Consider the following 16798-nt stretch of genomic DNA (forward strand, 5'->3'; position numbering starts at 1 on the left):
TTGAGACAAGTTGGAGCTGATCATATGAAGGTATCACTTCATGAATATTTTATGGCTTTAGAAAAATCTGATATGAATGTTTCTTTTTCTCTACCTGCACATCTTTGAACCTTTGGTTTTGTTTCTTCTTTGCTTCTATATCTTAACCTTGATTGCTTAGTATTAGTTTTCTATTTGTGTAACAAAGTAACACAAACTTGGTGGCTTAAACCATGCACATTTATTATGTCACAGTTTTTGTGGGTCAGGAGTCTGGGCACAGCTTAGAGGGGTCCTATGCTTAGGGTTTCACAAGGTAGGAATCGAGATATCAGCTAGGAGTGGGTTCTCATCTGTAGATTTGTTGAGGGAAGAACCTGTTTCACTGCTCATATGGTGGTTGGTAGCATTCAGTTCCTTGTGACTGTACAGTCCATGGCAGCTGGCTTCTTCAAAGCCAATAAGAGAAAGAGAGACTCTACCAACACAGGCATTGCAGTCTTATATAACGTAAGCATGCACATTGCATTGCCTTTGCCATATTCCCTAGGTTAGAATCAAGTCACGGGTCCTGCCCAAACTCAGGGGAGAGGATTACATGAAGACATGACTTTCAGCAGGTGGGAGTCACGGAGGGAGCCACCTAGAGCATCTGTCTGCCACATGATTCCTTCAGGTGCTCTCATTCTTAGTGTGGCCTCAGGTGCTGCTCTCAAATTTCTGGTTCCGAGTCTGATATATTCTACTTTTCTCGTCTGACCCCGATTATTAGTTTTAGATATTATTCCTCCCTCAAAAACCTTATCACACATGGTCTACAGAGATTTTGTGTGTTTGTTCACTCAGCAAGTGTCTGTTAAGCACCAACTATTTGAAAGTTATAGCAAAAACATGGAATATACAAAAATGAGCAAAAATAATGCACCGAAACAAAGACCAAAGGTAGGCAAAATACTGCATTCATAGAGCTTACACCCAGAGCTCCTTGAATTTGGGATACCTATCTGTTCACCCAAGTCATAAATGAATAGAAACAAAAGAGCAATTATAATTCATTCTAGTTCTATAAGGTGTGTGAAGGGATGTGATGTAGTCAGGGCAGTCAGTGAAGGCCTGGGAGCAGAGTGAACCTCCAGAAACCAGTCCCCTCCTCATTGCCTAGAAAAGGCAGGGAAAAGGCATTTGTTTTCTCATTTTAACCTCACAGAAAACTAATAAGGTAGTATTAGTGGCCGCATTTAATTAAAAAAAAAAAGAAAGCTGAGGTAAATAAATCAGTCATAGGTCAAATAATTTGTAAGTCATAAATGTAAGATTTGAGACCAGATCTTCATTCCACTAACAGCAGTGCCCCAGAATGTAATTCATATAGGATAGAAAGGAATTTGTTTCTTTTTCTATTTTCTCTTTATTTTGGAAGTAAATGTAATAGATGAAATAGATTTAATTATCAATCTATATTGACTTTTGATTCAGTAACATTCAAAATTTTCTTCTAAAATAAATTTTAATTTTAGTAGTGCATAAATAATATTCAATTTGTCATTTTATTAGTAATGAGATGGAAGCCTTAATTATTGTTATTGAGGACTTAGCAACTTAAGTAATCAGGTCTCAGTGATGTGTCTCATTTAAATGTGCATTTTAATAAAGCATTTATTCTAAAAGTTGAAAAATATTCTAATAGTTTCAACTAACCTCAAACTTAAGTATTTGGTGATGCATTAAAAGGAGTGTTTTTAGAATCAGAACTCATCAACACTGGTGCAGAATTAACATTCTATGTCTCAGTTTGATAGAGAATTCAACTGGAAAGACACTTCCTCTCTGTGAGATTTGTGTGTTTACATTCAATATTATAAATAGAATAGATTCATAGCCAACTGCAAAAGGCTTCTTCCAAAATTACATTTTTCTACCGGTGTAAACCAAGGCTGTCACTGTGATATAGCATTATGGCTAGTAAACATTTGTCTATTCAAAAAACAAAGATAAAGTATTCAAATTATCAACCAATTTATGAAGAATCTACTTTAGGAATGACTTTGATCTTTAGCCATCCACAGCCTGGTTTTGGTGGAAAGTGGTATAAAGGGAAACTATTTATTTGCCAGCATTTGTTAGTCTTCACAATTAAGGAAAATGAATGAAAAATTAAAATGAATTTTTTATTAAAGTATTAAGCTAACTAAATGAGCCAGTGAAAAGTTTTTCCCTCGTCTGGAAAGCCATTTTGGCAAGTGGTTGCCTCAGTAACAATTCATCCATGTTTGCTGCAACTTGCTAAATCTCTCCCTATCTCAATGAATTTAGTGATCCTGCAGGAAAATCTACACTTCTTGCCTATGGGGCTTGGCACATGTAATTTTCTCTAATAAACTGACCACTGATTTTCTCCAACCAGCAAGGCCTCTAGCAATTCATGCGGTAAGCACTCTAAAGAACAGAGTTTTGTTTTCGTTTTGATTTTGTAATCATCAGTGACTCTATGTTCAGACAATAAAAAAATACAGACAGGTTTACTAAACCGGTTACCGAAGGACCAGAGTAAGTAATGGATTTCATTGTTTTTGTTTGCGTGTTTTTTCCTGTACTGCAGAAAATATTTAAGGCAACTAATAATTACAGGTGGAGAGTTTCTAATTCCTGGAGTTTTTCCATGCAAAGCTCTTATAAGCTTACAGATGACTTCCATGTCCCACTCTAATCCTGAGACCTGCAGGTTCTAACCACTCCATGATGCATTGGGGATAGACCCCCATTATAAGGATGCCAACCTACATTCATAGGAGGATCATTTGCAGCTTTAATACATAATGCCATTTGCTTAGTAATTGTGATTAAAGATATTTCCACAGAAACATTAATTTCTTTCATCATTTCTATCTCTAACAGTAAAAATATCTGTTTGCTCCATATGCAAAACTATTCTATGAAAGGTCCTGAAATGACCAAAGGCTCTCTATTTTTAAATCATCATTGTACTTTTGATTATCACCATAAATGAGTAAAACTATCTTCTAAAGAGTGGGAGCTATTCTGAAGCAGTTACTTTTGTTCAGAGAATAAATACATATGAGGGAAGTACCAGCTACTTCTATGAATCACCCTGAGAAGAGTGACAAATTCATAGAGAGTAAAAGCTATAATATTGATGTTTATAACAGTAATAGTAATAAAAACGGCTAACAATAAGCACTAACCTATGCTAGACACCCTGCTTAGTATTTTATATACATAGACACATTCAATCATTGTACCACTCTGTGAAGTGGTGACTATTATTATCTCCATTTTACAGATGATATCAGAGTCTCAAAAACAGTATAATATTTGCTCCAGTTCTCACCTAAGTGTAGTATTTACAAATTGCCAATTTTTCTCTTACACAGGATTGTTTGGTTAGTTGTTTGCTTTGGATTTGTGATGTATAATACATACTGAGAAAAGCACTTCACATTTCTCTGTCCCTTCCAACAACCCTGAGAAATTGTAGGGAAGCCATCCTTACACCCCACCCATGATATCAATAAGCAGATTGCAGTTTCAGTAGCTAAATGCCCTGCACCACATCTTATAGTGAATCCATGGTGGGAATCTTAGAGCTCAGCCTGTGCAGATTCTAGTTGGTACCTCAAGGCCTACTTGAGCTTAAAACGAAACCAAACAATGCAACACACACACAAAGCCTCAGCCCATCTCAGAGAGTGACACATGCTGCACAGTGACTTTCTTCACAGTAGAATAAAAGCCCCACTGGCTGATTCCCAAGGCCTCTGTGATTTATTCCTGTTATTTCTGAACAGAGAACCTCACATGCCATCTGGCTCATTTGTCTGCAAAGACCAAAGTTTGTTATAAGCTCCATTCTGTGCTCTTCCTTTAGTCTGCACCATTTTTACCTAAAGGTCCAGCCATAAGCCTCTGACTTGACTCTAACCCGCCACTTAAGTGTCAGAGGATGAACCTGTGGCCTCTTCAAGAAGTGTTCACCACTCAAAAGGAGATGCTTTGACAAAATAACATATTTTCCTGATTATAAAAGCTAACTCATGTTTAGAAGATTTTGGTTTTAGAAAATTTTGAAAAATCTTTGGAAAAGCATAACTAAATTTTTTTTAATTACCCAATTTACCACTATTAACTTCTGGTGATACATATGCTAAGTAACTTTTCTGTAAACATATGCACAATTTGGATTGCACTGCATATACTGTATGTAAACTGCTTTTACACACACACACACACACCCTCCATTAAATATTATGCAATATCATTTGTAATAGCTCTGTAGAATTTCACATACATAAGCATACGAGGATATGCATTAATTTATCTAACCAGTTCCTTATTTTGGCCTAGTTAGATGTTTACTTTCAATTTTTTAATACTATAAATAACAATGAGTTGAACATCCTTATGGGTAAATATTTGATTGCATCTCTTGTTATTTCCTTAGGGTAGACCTTGACAAGAAATATTGCTACATTAAAGCAGATGTGCATTTTTAAGGGAAAAGAGTCTCAATAATGTTCCAAGGGATGGCTACATATAAGGTGGCATTCTTGCGCTGTGAGGAATAGGGGGAAAGGTATTTTGGAAGTGGCAACCCCGTCAGGGGTGATTTTTTCATTCACTCGCTTCCCTTTCATTCTCCAGCTGCTCCCCTTCCAGCTGTCCCTATTCTGCAGTTTAATCAATCATCACCTCCTGGATTACATGGAAGCTAGGAAGCTTTTTCTAATGGATCATATCACACCTGGTATTTCTCAGGCAAATCGACAGGGCTTGAGGCTAGGCATTGGGAAGCAATAGCAGCAGACAAAGGGGGATGAATGAATGACCTTTGGGAAATCCTCCTTGTGAAGAATTTTATTGGCATGAGTAATTTCCTGGTAGAGATTGGATTTCTAAAAGTAATGTTTGCTCCATGGGATCTGTTGTCTGCTACAGATGGCCTGAATATGTAAAGGAATGTAGGAATTCTCCTTGCTTCTATAGGAAGCTACTTTGGAAGTATGAGGAGGTGGTAGGACCAAGAATTAAATTAGATTGCCTTTACTCAGGGATTTTGAAGATCTATGTGGACCAAATTCTATTATCTATTTTATTGTCTTCATAACACTTCTAAGTATCTGAACTCACTAATTTTGTGAGTTATTCATTATCTACTGATTTATTATCTACTCCCTTGTTAGAAGGTAAACTCATCTAACTTGTTCCCTTTATATCTCCAGCACCAAGCACAGCAGACAGCGTTATTTTGATCTCAATATTGGCAGGATAAATGAGTGAAAAGATTGTTATCTTTTTCTGACCCTTTGAATGTCCATATTTTTAGTATGTAATAAATTATGTACTAATTATTTTTTGTTTTGTATATGACATCAGGTAATTTCAGTGTGTATGTACATCTTCTCTATGGTATTATGGGATGCTCTTGAAGGACAAAAGGGACATAATGTAGAGGAGAATTTACACCAACTGAATGCCTATCTTTTTTTTTGAGATTAAAAAAAATTTTTTTTGATATTGTTTATTTATGCCTTCTCTTTTTTGTGGGGGCAGGGTGAGGCCGTGCCACGCCGCATGCAGGATCTTAGTTCCCCGACCAGGGATCATTCGAGCCTGTGCCCCCTGCAATAGAAGCACGGTGTCTTAACCACTGGACCACCAGGGAAGTCCCTGAATGCCTATCTTAAAGGGCAAACTAAATGACCATTTATTAAATATATGTTCACTAACTGGAGGCTAATTAAATGTATGTCAATTTCTGATTTTAGTATCAGATACTATAACTTACTGGATCTGGCATTTTCAGATAAGACTTGCAGACATTTTATCTTGAAAACCTCTTTCAATTATCATAAAACCCTGCCTATCTCAAGTCTGGTTAATATAAAAATTTGAATGAGGAGAAAAAAACTTTTGAATAAGGAAAAAGTCAGTAGAATCAATGAGTTGCAGATTAAGACAAATGTTACATTTCCCTCTTGGTGGATTAAAATCATTGTACTACATTTAATGAAAAGAATAAATCTATTTCCCTTATGAAAATTAATGTGGTTATATCAATACAAATGCTATGCCAATCCCACCTGCCCAGTTCTTTGTCAATGGAACTCATCTTCCAAACTCTTACATGATATTTACATTTCCATCTGTGTTATTTCTATATGCCTACTTTGGGTTGCTTCTTACACAAATCCTTAACCAATGCAGAGCTTACAGGGTAGAGAGAAAATACAAAAGGCCATTTGGTACGACTGAGAAAGCCATTTATTTTCATTAAACATGACTTTAGACTATCTAGATTGAAACCTAAACATCTCTCCAAATGAAGTATTTAATTTTCTTCTTTCCTCCAGTCTTTGATGATATCAAGACTGTACCCAGACAGTACCTCCTCCTAGAAGCCATCCCTCTTCTCTGACCCCCAGAACACTGGATATGCCTCACATTTAAGCACTGATCATAGCCTGTTGAGATGATTTGTTTCAACAAATATTAACCAAGCACTTGCTACCTGGCAGTCACTGAGATGTGCTTAAACCAAAGAAACCCCTGCCTCAGAGAACTTACAGAGGGGAGTCACTAGCCAAAAAAGCAAATAGTTTTATGATACACTGCTAGATAAATGAATGTTGTAAAAAAAAATAGAGCAGGGTAAAGGAATAGAGAGTGATGAAGTGGGGGCACTATCGTAGGGCTGCCAGTCAGGGTGGGATCTCTGAGGAGGGACGTTTGATCAGAGACCTGAACACAATGAAGAAGTAAGCCATGAATATCCGGGGAGAACATTATAGACAGAGGAGGGCATGGCAACTTCAAAGGCCCTGAGGCAGAAGCATGCCCCCTGAGTTTGACAAAAAATGAGAAGATTGATCTGACTACGAGCAGGGTGTATGAGGATAAGAGTGTAGGAAATGATACAAAAGAGAGCCAGGAGCTGGATCTCAAACCACCATTAGCAAAAGACCTTAACCTGGGGTAGGTGGGCCAGAACATTCAGGGGGTCCATGAGCCTGGATGCAAAGACTATTCCATCTTCATTTTTATTAACCCTAACCCTAAGAAATTTAGCATTTTGTTTAATTGTAAGTGTAGACAACAAAACCACATTATTAGTAGTAGCTTCTGTGACTTCATAACCAATAGACTTTAAAATAGTTTCATATCACATTATAATTGAAGATATATCAAATACTCTCTCTGTTCTTCACTATTTTGAAATTATAGTAGTTATTAGACCCATAGCTAATGTGTTGTTTTAATATTTTGATAACTGCATTGTAATAGCATTAATTTTCTTTGCAACCTGTGTCTTTTATATAGTCAGAAAACATTCTTCTGAGGTGTCCACAGGCTCCACCAGACTATCAAAAGTGTACAGAGTCCAAAAAAAAAATTACGAACTCCTGCAGTAGTGAAATAGATATTGTAGGTCTTAACCAGAATTTTTTAATAAAATGGAATAAAAGACAATCTATCACAGGGCATGACACATAGTGTAAGTACATGTTAGGAATAAGTTTTATGAAACTTTCGTGTAAGGTGTCTGTGTTTGTGTGTTTTGGGGGTCACGGCATAAGATATGTGTCTTCTGTGGATCATAAAAAAAAACGGTTGAAGGTCAATGGATTGGGATGGAAGAATGTTGACAAGAGGTAGGATGATTCTGGATACATTTGTGAAACTCTGTAGGGGATCTTACAGTCCCCACAAGTGCCCCACACACGTTTTTTGATGAACTGACTGACCTAAGAAGAAATGTGTTCCTTCTGCTTTAAGGCTCATCCCTCTCCAGTGGTTCTGATTCCTTCTCTTTCCCTCCCCACCACTGCCCACAGCTCTCCTGGGCTCCTGTTGTCTGGTATTAACCTCTCTCTCTTCTGAATCTTGAGTCTCTACTTCTTCCCTGACAATGAATCTACTTAAATACTTACGAGTCTCCCTGAAATCATGACCCTCTTTCCTGAAAACTTATACTCTTTCCTTTCTTGTATTTACATTAAAATATTATGAATGTATCCATTCAATAATTTGGAAATATTTACTAGGCACCCTCTGTGTTCAGGCATCACAAGCTAAGCCCTGACCTCCTAGGACAGTCTGACAACTGATTATGATCCAGCTTCATTTCCCCACTATTACTCCACTGCAATAGCTTTTCTCATGTTACCAGTGACTTCCTAAATCCCAGACTCAAGGGACACTTTTCAGTCTTCAATTTACTTGACTCTTGTCTCTCTCTGTTTCTGTTTTCCACACCTGTTAGGCTCATACCTTCCTATCAGTGATATCAAACTACTACAATTTTCTCTTTCACGTCACACATTTTCCGCCACTCACTGCAATGCCTTTTGTCTTAGATGTTCTTTTAGCAAATGTTTAATCATCTTTCAAATTCTGGGTTAAGTGTTTCCTCCTCAGGGAGCTCTCTCTACCTCACCTGTCTTTTTCACTCATCCCTACGTCATTCCTCCCAAGGTCACCACCTCATTATCTCTATCACTAAACCTCATGTATTTATATATATACATATATGCATATATATGTATATACATATATACACACACATATATATCATGTTGCATTTTACTTTTTTTTTTTTAATAATTCTTTATTTTATTTACTTATTTTTGGCTGTGTTGGGTCTTCGTTTCTGTGCGACGGCTTTCTCTAGTTGCAGCGAGCGGGGGCCACTCTTCATCGCGGTGCGCGGGCCTCTCACTGTCGCGGCCTCTCTTGTTGTGGAGCACAGGCTCCAGACGCGCAGACTCAGTAGTTGTGGGTCACGGGCCTAGTTGCTCCGCGGCATGTGGGATCTTCCCAGACCAGGGCTCGAACACGTGTCCCCTGCATTGGCAGGCAGATTCTCAACCACTGCGCCACCAGGGAAGCCCCTGCATTTTAAACAATTATTTTTTTATCCACCTTCTGTACTAGACTAGAGAGTTTCCACAAAGACAAGGAATAACTCTTAACACAGTGCTTTGCAGATGATATATACTCTTGAGAATGCTTTTGAGTGAATGTATGGATGAGTGAATATAAAAATGAAAGAAGGAATGTATTAAATTCTTCTACTATTCCTTCAACAGTGAATTAAACCCCAGATCTGTGGCTGTGTCTAACATATAGTAGGTTCTCAGTAATAATTTATTAAATGTTATATTTCATTCCTAATAAATAGACATAAAAACTATTGAATGATATATAAGAGATAATTCTTTTTTTTTAACATCTTTATTGGAGTATAATTGCTTTACAATGGTATGTTAGTTTCTGCTTTGTAACAAAGTGAATCAGCTATACATATACATATATCCCCATATCTACTCCCTCTTGTGTCTCCCTCCCACCCTCCCTATCCCACCCCTCTAGGTGGTCACAAAGCCCTGAGCTGATCTCCCTGTGCTATGCGGCTGCTTCCCACTAGCTATCTATTTTACATTTGGTAGTGTATATATGTCCATGCCACTCTCTCACTTCGTCCCAGCTTACCCTTCTCCCTCCCCGTGTCCTCAAGTCCATTCTCTACGTCTGCATCTTTATTCCTCTCCTGCCCCTAGGTTCTTCAGAACCATTTACTTTTTTGGGATTCCATACATATATGTGTTAGCATGGATAAAGAAGATGTGGCACATATATACAATGGAATATTACTCTTCCATAAAAGAAACTTTCTTTTCTTTGTCTTTTTTTTCTCTGTCATACAGAGTGAAGTAAGTCAGAAAGAGAAAAACAAATACCATATGCTAACACATATATAAGAAATAATCCTTAAGTTTACATATATATTGCCTATTAGACACATTCCCAGTAGCTAGTTGTTATAACCAATTGTTATCCAATTCTTTTTATTAACTTCTTCCTTCTTTATCTATAATATAGTCATTGATAAAGAACTATTTTATAAACAGGTTAAAATATCATGTCTTCATTAAGACATTATGCACAAGTCCAATTTTGTAATTCAACAAGTGTATTGCATTGCTCTTCTGTGTGCACAACAACTTCCTCAGAGCGACACTGCTGCTTTACGCCACTGAAGTTAAAGCTTTTGCTGGGAAATTTGTACCTCCGCTTACCAGGAGAAAGAACAAAAACAGTGTCTCCAACAGATGACAGGGTCTGAGCACAGAGGTATTCTTTCTACCCAGCAATTTATCAACAACCGTGAATCAAGGTTCCCTTGTCAAATGCAAGCACTGGGGTAAAGAACAGGTAATTTCACCTCAGTGAGGAAAACATTATTACCTGCTCGTATTCTTTATGTGTGCCCTTGTGTATAAGGCAGCTTCCTTCCTTCCTCTGATTGAGTGCATGCACTTATCTGTGTCTTGACATTGACCACAATTGGGAAAGTCAGGCATCTGTGATCAGGGTTTGAATGTTAGAGATAAATAGACCTGAGCTTCCACAAATTATTGATGTTATTGCAGCTTAAGTGCCATGACACCCTTTCCCTCACCTCCTGACAAATGGCTTCCCATCTTTGTCAAATGAAATTAATGCTAAAGTGGCGTTCTCAAGACTGGGCAGAAACATCTAAAGAGAAGTGTAATCATCGCAAATCTTCCTGTAAATACACGTGGTTGGCCCTTTGAGCAGAACTCAATGGCTGCCTATCATTATCAGAAAGAGGAGTAATAACAATCTGTTTTTCACCAAAGAGCCAACTCAATATTGAGACACACTTCCAAGAAATGTTGGAACCTTAGACCCTTCATCTTTACCAAAGTTTATACACTAGTAAAATATATATCATACATATGCACAGACTTGGATATTTTTCCTACATAAGTAGCATTTCTTGATTAGTTAAGCAACATGCCTTGGAAACGGCACTTTGGACAAAATTTAACAAATATGCACTGAATCTGGAACTACTTTATGTGAGGAAGATATATCTATAGAGAGAGCTTAAAAGTTTTGTGCATGGAAAATGTGATGAAGTTCAAGTTTCTTTAAAATTAAATGAGATTCATTTACCTAATTTTAATGCATTAGGAGAACAAGAATAAATTCACAGACCTTTAAGAGAATCTGGTCAATGCCTCCGATTTGCGAAATTCAGCAGAACACTCCGTGGAAATTAAGTTGTCTAGGACAGTAAGGGAGAAGACATTTCTGAGATGATTAGGCCAAATTAAGAAGGAGAGTGTATACGCCTGATCTATTTATGTTGCTATATTAGTTTCCTAGGGCTGCTGAACAAATGACCACAAACTGGGTGGCCTAAAACTATAAAAATGTATCATTTCACAGTCTAAATCTGAAATCAAGGTGTCAGCAGGCTCATGGTCTCTCTGAAGTCTCCAGAGGAGAGCACTCCCATTGCTTCCTAGCTTCTGGTGGTCGTTGGAAATCCTTGGCATTTGTTGGCTTGTGGCTGCATCACCCCAATTTCTGCTTCCATCTTCACCTGGCCATTTTCTCTCTGTGTGTGTTCATCTCTCTGTCTTCAAATCTTCTCCATATAAGGACACCAGATAGATTTGGGGCCCATTCTCATCCAATATGAGTTCATCTTAACTAATTTCATCTGCAAAGACCCTATTTCCAAATAAGATCACATTCTCAAGTCCAGGACATGAATTTTGGTGGGACTTAATTCAATCCAGTTCAGTGGCTGGACTGCTTTATTTGAAATAATGTTTGGTTAAATGACTCTTAACAATATCCATCGAGTAGCCCTCAGATGCCTGTGAGTATACAAAGATTTCTGAGAGACGAAACCACAGTTAGACACTCGAAATTGTGTCAAGGAGCAAAATCAAAAGGGCAAAAAAATCAGATAGGTATAAAGTACCCGTCTGTCAAATCAGCCTTTTGAATATTAGCATTAGAGATCATTCCTCATTTACTTTTTAATATTGTTGGTGTTTATGTTTGCTTATCAAACTATCTTGTTTGCAAGAAGTGTTTTGCTTCTTGACACTTGTGAATTATATGTGTCCCCTTCCTGAGTAGCCACCCCTCTCTCTCACACTTTATTCTCTATCGATTTGGCTTGTCTGTACCTCCTGTGTGCACCATGTGGCGGTTTCCTGCCTTACAACCTTTGTCCAGGCTGTCCGCATGCCTCTCTTGGGCTTGCTTATCTTTTTTACTCTCATCTCTTTTGGCACCTCCTAAAGAATGACTCCCTGGACATTGTTCTTACTTTTATTCTGAGCTAGACATCCTCTCTCCATCTGCTGTGTCCAGTGCAAAACACTCTCTTTGTACTTACCAAACAGCTTGATAATTACCTGTATCTGCTTTGTCCTGATGCACTGTGAGTTTGTGGAAGGCTGGGAAGGTATGGCCAACTCATAGTAGGTTCAGAAAATTCTATATAAGCAAATGAATAAGTAAATTATTGACACAGCGGCAAACCAAGGCACAGTGGTAGGTACCTACTAGAGAGTGAACAAGGCATCAATTCTGACCTGAGAGAACTTGCATGGATGGTGGATAATTGCCTACAAATCACCATGTTTTGAGACAGACAGTCTCAAGTGTCAGAAGAGAGGCAAAATGGAATACATTAGGAAACTGCAGATTGAGTGATTATTCCAGCTGTAGTACAATCTCTGGAGATTTCATGATAGGCATGGGATTCAAGGTGGGCATTGAGGAATAGCTCTTTTTTGTGGAGATGGTCTGGTGGGGCAGGTGGGACCACTAGGGAATAGTGAAGGGTGGTGAGAACTTTAAGGCGGAAGGGAAATAAAGCATGATTGAAGGCATGAAGATGTATACTTCTAGGACCCATTGAAAACCAGTAAATAATTCAGCTTTGATGCAGGGTTGCAATCATGATTAGGTAGTTGTGATGAAAACAACTGAAAATTAGATGGGAATTAGATCACAGAGGCCTTGAGGGGCAGTGCAGAAAGGAGACATTATAGGGGCATAACAGAAGAAAGGTGTGTTCAAAGCTCTGTCTGCCTTTGTGTGGTGAGCTTTTACTGCCCAGTCAAGACAGGCTCTGAAGAAGCATGAGAGGGGGTAAACGTAGAGCGTAAAGATAGCACACTGCTGAGGAACAGGCAGGCCCTTATTGGATAAGGGGCAGAAGGAAAAAATGCTGTAAATGAAAGGCAGAAGTGTGATTTGAAGGGTGGAGGTGATCAGATCTAGTAAATCTGATAGAAGTAAAGGGAAACTAGACTTGTAAGATGGAGGTACTTGTTAGCCTTCCAAAAACAAAGGTGGAGGAAGAAGAGAACTAAAACGTGGGTCCCAGTGTGACTCTATGAGATTGCTCTCATGCCCCAGCCAGGATGAACTGCATACTCATCTGTGTTCCAACAGCATTTATTTTCGTTTTTTAACTAAGTGCTACCCAAATTGTAGTCTGCGGGGTAAAGGCTGTTTTGCAAACTGGTAGTTGCGCATTTGCAAGGATAAAATACAGAAATTGAGCGTAAGCATTTAGTAACTATGGTGGCAATTTGATATTGTCACAACATCCATAAGTACTATTTTATATTTTACAAGTGCATCTGTGTACCACAGATTGGGGAAACAAAACAAAACGAATTGATCCTCACCATAGACAGTTTGAGAAGCTCTGTTCTATAATACCGGTCAGTTTCACTGAAATAAAGCATAGTTTATCTGTCTATTCCTCCAGTAGCTTGCCAGTTCAATGGAGGAAATGGAGGGACGTAACTGCATCATTCGAAAACCCCAGCTTCAAGCATGGGTCAGAGCACAACACAAGTGATCAATAAATAATTAGAATAGAATTGATCTTGATAACTAGTTGGTCATTTTTTACCATTGAGAGAGCAAGCAGGTTCAGGTTGACTGCTTGGGGTAAAAGTCATAGAACTGGAACTTAGCAGACAGGAATAGATACAAGCAGGGATAAATTCAAATACATAAACATAAGTAAGCAGGAGACAGTTCCCATAAGATGCCACAAAAGAGAGAAGAGCCATGAAAGGGAGCTACAAAAGGTAGACCATTTGTGTGCTTCACACTTTGGGGAAGAAACCCTTAGAAAAGAATGCGCTGAAGATGGGGACAAAGAGGCTGAAACTGACCCTGTCTTCAAAATCGCAGGGCACAGTGAGATCTGGCTGATGAACACACTTTCCTTCTGAGACTATTGCTTCTGCACTGAATCAAGTTAAACATCTATTAGTGCAGAATTGGAAAAGTGCTTCCAGTTTTCAAAGTCCTGAGCATGATCCATCCCAAAATAAGCAGCCTGGTGTCCTTGACCCAGCAAAACTCTGCTTTCAGTGATGACTTTCCGGAAGAAAAACAGGTGATTACTGATCTCACTGCAACATGCGCAGTGCTGTCAACAAATTGAAGCCATTCTCGGCTAAGGGTCTGCTACAGGTCTATGTAAACCTTTGTTGTTACACTTAATCTACCTACAGAATTTCAATTAGTTTCCATCTGTGAAATATAAAATTGAATCCTTCTGAATGCCCTGAGCTCTTTCTAAGCACCAGGCTGTGTTGCCAAAGTGACAATTCGCATGGAATCTAGGCCATATTTCAGAGAATCTGGTCTGCCCAGAGAGTCTGGTCAAACTTGAAAGGATGTTAGTGACAGTCTAGCCAAGCTTCCATTTTTTAGAAGTGTAATTAAGTCACAAAGTAGTAAAATAACTAGTTCAAGTGCACATAATGTACTATTTCAGATCAACTAGAATGGAGTTTTCCTGTCTGCAAAACCTCTCACACTTTCCACTGCACTTCAGTGCTTCTCTGTCAACTGTCCAGTCATCGCATTATGAATTTATCATTGGTTACAACAACAAAAACAACAAAACTCCCAGACCTTGAAACCAGTTGATTGTTCTTGGAAAATAAAAAATTCTAATGTGTGATTTTTGTCACTCCCCAGGAACTACAGAGGGCCTCCCTGTGTCTCCAGATATTGTAGCATTCCATGGTGGTTAAGAATGGAACTACGAACAAATAGGAGTTAACATTGGCAGAATAAAGTCCATAAAAATAAAGCAACCTTTACAATGAAGAAATACCTGTAAATTATTTAGAAATTTTAAGGACATTTTGAATGCTCCGCTCTGCAAATACAAATTTTAGGTTTTTAATTATTTCACCAAAATTCCATGTGACCACCAAAAGTTCATTAGGAGGCAAGAGACTGGATTTTGACTACATGAATTTGCAAATCTCTTCTTCACAGTGAGGTGTTCATAGTACCTACCTTCTAGGGTTCTTATAAAAATGATTCAAGGTAATAAGTGTAAGATGGCTGGCATGATGTTGTAGACATGGTATGCACTCTACAAATGTGAACCACTGATATTAATAATTAACGGACGGTCCTGCAAGGAGGTTTCAGTATATGAGAGGGGAGATTGGACTTGATGATGAGTAATATCTTTTCTGTTTCTGAGATTCTTATGACTTTGGTGGTCCTTCCTAGATTTAGGCCACTGGCAAGTTGACTAAGCCTGTATCTCCATCTCCAGCAAAACACTACTTTTAAATACTTTCTTCCAAATCAAATTAATCAATGGACCGCAGTCTGATTGCATTTCTTGCCTTGGTTTTAAGGTGCTCAGTCATTATTGAAAAGGAAGGAAACTAACCCAGAGGGAGCATCTACCGTATGCCATGATCATTACTCATGTTACATGATCTATCCAGCATCGAATGACAGGGATAGTGTCATTGCATTTTGTAGATGAGGAATAAACCCTCAGATGTATTGACTCATCAAAAGTCCAAATCAGAGTGACCATACAATTTATTGTATAAACCAGGACACTTTCAAGAGAAAAGGGACATTATTAATAATTATTCTGGGTCAATGGTTATAAATTATGTGTCCCAGGTAAAGTGGGGCATATGGCCATTCTCCCTGTAGATAAAAAGAAGTTATAGAGCCAGAACCCAAACACAAGACAACCTCTAAATCCTGTGTTTACCTACAATTATGTTGAAAAGATCTTCCCTGTTATGATTTGATTATACTGGGCTGGCAGCCAGAGCCCAAATACAAGTGAAAACTGAGATACTAATATGAGAACCTAGTAACCTGAGGTGGATACAGGGGTCAGGGCATCAATAGCCTCTGGAGCTGGTACAGAGTCAAGAAAGCTGTTACACGCTGAATGTTGCTGCCTGTGTCCCCAAAATGCATATACTGAAGCCCTAGCACCCACTGTAATGGTATTTGGAGGCGGCGTTTTGGGGAGGTAATTGGGTTTAAATTAGACTGTGAAGGTAGGACCCTCACAGTGGGATTAATGTCTTTGTAGAAAGAGGAGGAGACACAGACTTCTCCCTCTCTCTTCCTGCAAGCACCAAAAGCAGGCCACGTGAGCCACAGCAAGAAGGTGACTATCTACAGGAAGCAGGCTCTCACCAGGCACCCAATCTTTCTGCACCTTGATCGTGGACTTCCCAACCTCCAGAACTGTCAGAAATAAATTTCTGTTGATTAATCCACCCAGTCTATGATATTTTGTTATAGCAGCACAAACTAAGGCAGGAACAATTATAAAGGCATGATCTTGAAGCACTAGGCAGATCTTTAGAACTGAGGACAAGGCAACTGATAGGCAAGTCAAAGAGAGAAAGAAAGAGAGAGAGCAGATGTGGATAAACCAGAGAATAAACATGACTGGGGGCTGTCTCTCCTTCCAGCGGATAAGCTAGCCAGACGGTCAAATTGAAGAATGTTATACAAAGAAAGACACACACTCATACCTGATTTTGGTCAACTAAGTAATTTTGGGAAATGTATCAACAATAGATTGTATTTACAAATTAAAGAATAAGAAAGGGATCATTAATATCTATTGCATTTGCTTGGTCATTTATACTTT

The 16798-nt window shown here is 38.5% G+C and overlaps 1 protein-coding gene across 5 annotated transcripts in view; it reads left to right on the plus strand.

Annotated features, from left to right (window-relative positions):
• The window catches only part of KCNIP4 (potassium voltage-gated channel interacting protein 4), a 1207795-nt gene that overhangs the window by 727688 nt on the left and 463309 nt on the right, over positions 1 to 16798 (plus strand). The window contains exon 1 of one of the 5 annotated variants that reach the window (XM_082389238.1): positions 6849 to 10209. The exons of the other annotated variants lie outside the window; for them this stretch is intronic. The gene's annotated coding sequence lies outside the window, so the exon portion shown is untranslated. Of the gene's footprint in view, positions 1 to 6848; positions 10210 to 16798 lie in introns of those variants that run through there. 5 annotated transcript variants of the gene reach the window in all.

Source organism: Balaenoptera borealis (genome assembly GCF_965194805.1).
Source record: "Balaenoptera borealis genome assembly, chromosome: 4".
Lineage (NCBI taxonomy): Eukaryota > Metazoa > Chordata > Mammalia > Artiodactyla > Balaenopteridae > Balaenoptera > Balaenoptera borealis.